At 45.7% G+C, this 7,030-nt stretch overlaps 1 long non-coding RNA gene across 1 annotated transcript in view; it reads left to right on the top strand.

Moving 5' to 3' along the window:
• LOC106144191 overlaps positions 1-6,029 on the top strand; it is a 13,974-nt gene extending 7,945 nt beyond the window's left edge. Inside the window, exons 2-3 of the long non-coding RNA XR_003378170.1 lie at positions 2,510-2,724; positions 5,317-6,029. This is a non-coding gene — a long non-coding RNA (uncharacterized LOC106144191). The remainder of the gene's footprint in view (positions 1-2,509; positions 2,725-5,316) is intronic.
• Positions 6,030-7,030: the final 1,001 nt, after the last annotated feature.

The following is a 7,030-nucleotide window of genomic DNA, read 5'->3' as shown; positions in this document are numbered from 1 at the left end:
AAAAAAAAAAAAAAAAACAAAAAAACCCAGCTGTGGTGGCACAAACCTATACCAGCACTCAGGAAACAAAAGCAGCAGGATATAAAGTTATCCTTGGCTACATAGTAAGTTAAAAGGATAGCCTGGTCTACATGAAACCCTATCTCAAAAACAGACAAACAAATGAGCAACGGCAGCAAAAATGAGTTCTGTCCTGTGCTTCTAGCAATGACTCACACATGTGAATGAGTCATGTTTTCTTTTATATTTTATTTATTTCTTTGTTTGCTTATTTCGAGAGAGTGTCTCACTTTATAGCCCTGGCTGGCTTTATACTTCAGGCCTCCTGCCTCATACGCCTCACGAGTGCTGTATGGCAAATGCCTCGTTCATGTTTCCACTTTTACCCATTCAGAATACTTTCTAATTTCCCTTTCAAGTTTTTGTTTCACTCACTAGCTAGTTATAAATAAATACACTATTGCTAATTAGCTTGCGAATATTTGGGAGTTTTCTAGAGAACGTTTTGCTAATGGTGTCTGATGCAATTCCAGTGTGATTAGGGACTGTGCATTGTATGACTTGAATAATTTTAGCAATAATTTAGATTGTTTTATGCTCAAAACATGGCCTGCTTTGGTATGAGTCCTTGTGCTCTTAGGAAGAACGTAGACGCTGCAGCTTCCGAGGGTTCTATAAATGTCAGTGAGGTCAAGTCAGCCGGTGGTGTCTCCTGCAGCTCTGAGACTTCCTGCCTGCTTGTTGGTGGATGCTGCAGTATCTGGATACGGATGTGCCTGTTTTCCCTGGCAGTTCTGTCACTTTGGGGATCATGTGTTTTAAAACCGGCGTTAGATGCAGATCTAGTTGTGCCATCATGTCCATTTGGTGAGTTGGTTCCCTTATGTCACTCTAAAATGATCTGTGTTGTTCTTGCCACCTGCCTCTGCCCCCTGGCCCACAGCGAGTCTATTTTGTTGGATATTTAATATAACCACACACTTCCTTTTCGTTTTAGCATGGCTTCCTTTTACTTTCAAACTGTTTCTTTTTCCTTTTCTATTTCTTTTCCTTAAATTGTATGTGTGTGTGTGTGTGTGTGTGTGTGTGTGTGTGTGTGTGTGTGGTGTGGTGTGTATATGTTCTTGTGCCAAAGAACAACCTTTTAGGGGGGACCTGGTCTCTTTTTTCACCATGTGGGTCCTGGGGATTGAGCTCAGGTCATCATAGTTAATGGCAAGTGTCTTTAACCACTGAGTGGTCTTACTGGACCGTTTCTTTACGTTTCAAACATGTTTCTTTTAGATAACATAGAGTTGAGTCTTGGATACAAACTGATAACCTCTGCTACTTAAGGAATTAATTACATTTAACGTGCTTTTGCAAATATGGTTAGTTTGATCATTATTGTGCTGTATTTCTATTGCCCTGTTTGGTCTCTGTCCACCTTTTTTCTCTTTTTTTCCTTCTTTGGCTTATTAATATAATTTGGGGGAGGGATGTTTGTTTTCTGCTTTGGACAGTCATCTCATCGTGTAGTACTGACTCATCTTGGCTCAAGCTCACCAGCCTTGCTCTGCCTCAGCCTCCTGGGTGCCGGGATCGACGTTGCACCACCTTGCTTCTGCAATGCTAGCTTTCTCCCTGATGTGAAAAGCATGTGACAAAAGCAGCTTCAGGGCGAAGGGGCTTGTTTGGCTCTGAGTTTGAGGGTAAGGTCCGTTGTCACCCATCATGGTGAGGCACTGTACACAGTGGCAGGAGCGTGGGACAGCAAGCTGCACTGCATTGCGACACTCACAGTCAGGAAGCAGAGGGCAGCGAATGCCTTGCTCTCTATCGTTTTCTAGTCTGTCCAGGACTCCAGCCCATGGTCGGTACAGCTCACATTTAGGGTAAGTTTTCCTTCCTGGATTAACCTAATCTAGACAATCCTTCGTGGACAAGCCCAGATCTGCCCACCCCCCACCCCGCCCAGAAGTAAACAAAGTACATAGAATTGTCACTTGAGAACCCAAAGCTTAAGGCTTTTAGAAAGATAGGCATGCTATCCTTGACCACATCTAGCAGGCAGGAGTAATTTGCAGCTCTGTTGTAGAAGATCTTTTGGTTAGACACCCATTTTTTTGGAGTGTGTTTAGGGAACACCTGCTGTCCCCAGGCACCATTGTAGGCACCAAGGACATCACTTTTACCACAGAAGATTCTGGGAGAAGGAACCCCACAAATATGGAAAGGAGTCAACATCTGAAAGTGTCGTATTTTTGGCCTGCTGGGAAGGGAGAAGGGAGCTGAGGTTCCCAGCAGGCCCTACACAACTGTGCTCTTCCCACACTCTCAGTGAGCTTCCTGTGAAGGTGACGTGCCAGGCACATTGTGCAGAGGCACCGGCCCAAGGAGGAGGAGGCGTCTATCCTGAAGTTCACTGTGGGAGAAGCGTGTGGGTGGATGAGGCAGGGTTCTCCAGGGGAACAGAACAGGCAGAATGGATATACATTTAAAAAGTGCACTTTCTTGGAATGGTTTTCAGGATAAGGACTGAGCAGCCCAAAGTTAGCCTTCTGTACCCTGGAGAGCCTGGGAATGGCTATCTGCCTAGTCCGCGAGCCAGAAGACACAGCAGTCCCAACCTGGTGCCGAAGGCCTGGAAGATCCCTGCTTGTTGCTGGGCTTCATGAGAAGCTGGACAATGACTTCAGTGGAGTACAGTGGCGGTGGCAGCAGACACACCAGCAAGAAGCCAAGGTCTGCAGGTGACTCTGCTCTTTCTTCAGACCTCATTCTTTCCAAGGCTCACCCACTGTGAGGGAAGGCTCACCCACTGTGAGGGAGGGTCTTTCCCACTCAGTTAGTTATTTTTGGAAACACTTTCACAGGCTGGCACAGTGCTGTGTCTCCTAGTGTCATAGCCCATCAAGCTGACGATGAAGTTTAACTGGCACAGTGAGCGATGATGTTCCTAGCAACTGGAGCTATGATTGGGATTCTCCCTGGGAGTGTCACGGAACTGTTAAATGGGAGAGGGGACATTTCATTTGAGTCCCGGGGAGGGCTAGGAGACTGCGGGTGGGGGTGGGGAGAGAAGACACTCAGAGAGGAATAGTCTACGGACAGGACAACCAGTGGCAGAGGTGATTAAGTTCTGAAACCAAGGCTGTACAGATGGAAGCCTCTGACAACAGTAAGGGTTGGGTAGGGTTCTACAGGGATACAGGACTAGTTGTAAGAGGCTCATGCTGGAACCAGTTCTTATGATCAGTTAATAGACGACTGATCTGTTTGCCTTTATTCTTTTTTTTTTTTTTTTTTTTTTTTTTTTTTTTTTCGAGACAGGGTTTCTCTGTAGCTTTTGGTTCCTGTCCTGGAACTAGCTCTTGTAGACCAGGCTGGCCTCGAACTCACAGAGATCCGCCTGCCTCTGCCTCCCGAGTGCTGGGATTAAAGGCGTGTGCCACCACTGCCCAGCGCCTTTAGTCTTTTAAGTTAATAAAACTGTTGGACAGTGCTCGCTTTTAATCCCTGCACTTAGGAGGCAGAGGCAGGAGGATCTCTGTGAGTCTGGTCTACAGAGTGAGTTTCAGGACAGCCAGAGCTACATGAGACCAGACCCTTTCTCAAAAAAAAAAAAAAAAACCCGCATGTGTGTGTTTATATATAAGCATATATAATACATGTTTATTTTTGTAAGTTTTTATTGATGGGGGGAGGGGTTGTGCGTTTGCGTACAGTGTCATTAGAGGCCAGAGGAGGACCTCAGGTTCCTTGGAGCTGGAGTTACAGGCCGTTGCCAGCTGCCTGGCACGGGCCCTCTGCAACAATGTTATGTGCTCTTAACCACTGCGCAGTCTCTCTGGACCTTCATCTTTGCTTCCTGATGCAGAAACCACCAAGACACCCACACAGTTTCTCTGGTCCGTTTAAAGTATCAGAGAAGAGTGAAGTACAAATTGATACAACCTCTACAGAAGACACAGTGCCTATCACTGTGAGCTAGCAATTCCACTTCTAGAAATTTATCCGTGGTGTGTGCACTTGTGTGGAATGACTTCTATGCATCTTACCATTGTTCATCATAGAAAAATACTGGAAAATAAACGTTCATCAAGGGAGGACCAGCTGAGCACATAACACTACCTTTTTAAATTGGAATATTATTAAGTACAGAAAAAAAAATCCAAAACAAGACAAGGACTATATAACTCTCTGTTGGGACTGGTTTTCAGGGACTGGGATGGGGCTCAGTGGCTGAGGGCTTGCTTGGCATGCCCAAAGCCCTGGGCTTCAGTTCCAGAACCACATAAATTGGGCATTGTGGCACACGCCTCCAATCCCAGCCTTCTGGAGGTGGAGGCTGTAGGATAGAAAATTCAGGTTTATCTGAGATTATGAAGGGGTTACATAGGAAGTCTGAAGTCAGCCTGGGCTGGATATTCTGCCTTAATTTTTTTCCAGACTAAATTATCAATGAAGACAGTAAGAGGTGGAGACTATTTTTTTCCCAGGTGCATTGGTGTTCTGCCTGCATGTGTCTCTGTGTGAGGGTATCAGATCCCCTGGAACTGGAGTTACAGACAATTGTGCACTGCTGTGTGGGTGCTAGGAATTGAACCAGATCCTCTGGAAGTGCAGACAGTGCTCTTAACCTCTGATCCATCTCTCCATCCCCAAGACTATTTTTTTTAATGAGTATTATGGGAAGCTGGGAGGCAGAGACAGAGGAATTGACCCAAAGCCTGCATATGCAGAACAGTAGCAGAAATATCAACAGATTCTTCCTTAAAAACAAGATGGAAGGAAAGAACCAATTCTTTAAAACTTGTCCTCTGACCTCTACCTGAACATCTTCCCAAATATATAAAAATAAATGCAACAGATTGAAAAAAGGAAGGAAAGAAGGAAGGAAGGAAGGAAGGAAGGAAGGAAGGAAGGAAGGAAGGAAGGAAGAATTAAGGATAGAAAGAACTTGGTCCTGTGTAGAGAGTTGAAATGTTTGATTTTAGAACCTGGGCTGCCTGATCTCCAAGACTCCTTGTGATATGTGACAAGAATTTCATTAACTCATCATCAGTCTAAGGTCTGAGGCGGTTCCTAAATTGGGTCCAGAATAATTTGGAGAAGAGTATTAAGCCTTTGTCCTGTGGAAATTCTCCTGTCTGTCCCATATGATGTCCAGTGGGCACCCCAGCTGCAAAGCATCCGGCCATTCACGAATGCAGATGTGAGATGTGCAGAGATACAATTTGGCGAGAATCAAACTGTCTGGCTTCTCCTTCTCTTTCTCTTCCCCTCCTCCCCCTCCTTTTCTTCCTGCCCCTCCTCCTCCTCTTTCTCCTTCAGTGCAACCTCATCAGAGAGCAAGCTAAAAGCCTGGCGGTTTTATCTGTAGTCACAGAGCAAGAGGGCAATGCCACCATTGCTGGAACCAAGACTTGAAATATGGAATTCACACAGTTCACTGTCCACACGCAGGAGGACCCAGATGCTCCAGACTGGCTAGAGTGACTGGGAAGCTGAGAGTTCTGAATCAAGCCACGCGGCCTCACAGCTTACCTTACTTCCTTCTCAATTGCTATGGCAAGACTCTATGACCAAGGTGATATAAAAGAAAGCGTTTAATTTGGGGCTCACGGTTCCAGAAGGCCAGAGTCTATGACCAGCTGGGTAAGGAGCATGACAGCAGGTAGGCAGCCATGGCACTGGAACTGTAGCTGAGAGATTGCGTCTTGAACCACAAGCGGGAGGCAGAGAGAGCTAACTCCAAGATGGTTTAGGCTTCTGAAACCTCAGCGCCTGCCCCGAGTCACACATCTCCTCCAGTAGAGCCACACCTCTTCATCCTCTCCAAACAGTTCCAGCAAGCAAGCATTCAAATAGACGAGCCTGTGAGGCCGCTCCTAATCAAGCCATCAAACACCACATCCACAGGGCTGAAGTTACCCCATCAAGTGTCTCCAGACAGTGTTAGGGCTCACTTCCCATTGTTCAGGAAAAGCAAATTCTTTTTTTTTTTTTAAAGATTTATTTATTTATTATGTATACAACATTCTGCTTCCATGTATACCCACACACCAGAAAAGGGCACCAGATCTCATTACAGATGGTTGTGAGCCATCATGTGGTTGCTGGGAATTGAACTCAGGACCTCTGGAAGAGCAGTCAGTGCTCTTAACCACTGAGCCATCTCTCCAGCCCAGGAAAAGCAAATTCTTGCTGCCTGTACTCTTCTCAGTGTGGGGTGTGGGGGTAATAATAGAGAACAGAAGTTTACTGATTTACAATCTCCAGGAGGATGAAGTTTGGTTAAATAAGTGCTGAGTAGTTGGACAGTTACAACCGAGCTGAGTATCGGTCCTGTGATACTCATTCTACCATTGTGATAAAAACAACATGATCAAGACAACTTGTATGAGAAAGAGTGTGATTGTCCTTTTGATTCCAGAAGGAGAGAATGTATGATGGCGTAGCAAAGGTATGGCAGCAGGCATCTGGGGCAGCAGCCCAAAGCTCGCATCTATGATCTACAAGCAGGCAGCAGAGAGAGTGTACCAGAGATGCAGAAGGCTTTTGAAACCTTCCCCCAGTGACGCACCTCCTCCTGCAAGGTCCTCTTTCTCCTAATCCTTCCCAAACAGTCTCAAACTGGGCATGAAGTGTTTAGCTACGTAGACTTGTGGGGGACATCTCAATCAATCTGCCATAGTATTACAGAGAGAAGTTGTGTACTGGATTAGGACAGTTAAGAAAACTACCTGGGAGCTGAAGAGATGGCTCAGCAGTTGAGAGCACTGGTTGCTCTTCCAGAGGTCCCAGGTTCAATTCCCAGCACCCACATGGCAATTTATAAGTGCCTGAAATTCCAGTTCCAGGGGATCAGACACCTTCACACACACATACACACACACACACACGCAAGACACAAGTGCACGTGAAATAAAAATATAAATTATTAAAAAAAAAAGGAGTCTGCCTGTTAGAGTGGGGAGCAGAGAAGGCCTGTGTCAGGAAAGACACATGAAGAGTGAACGGGAGTGAGATAAGGTGGGAAAAAGAG

The sequence above is a fragment of the Microtus ochrogaster genome, linkage group LG4 (assembly GCF_000317375.1).
Source record: "Microtus ochrogaster isolate Prairie Vole_2 linkage group LG4, MicOch1.0, whole genome shotgun sequence".
Lineage (NCBI taxonomy): Eukaryota > Metazoa > Chordata > Mammalia > Rodentia > Cricetidae > Microtus > Microtus ochrogaster.
This window is presented reverse-complemented; position numbering and strand designations above follow the sequence as displayed.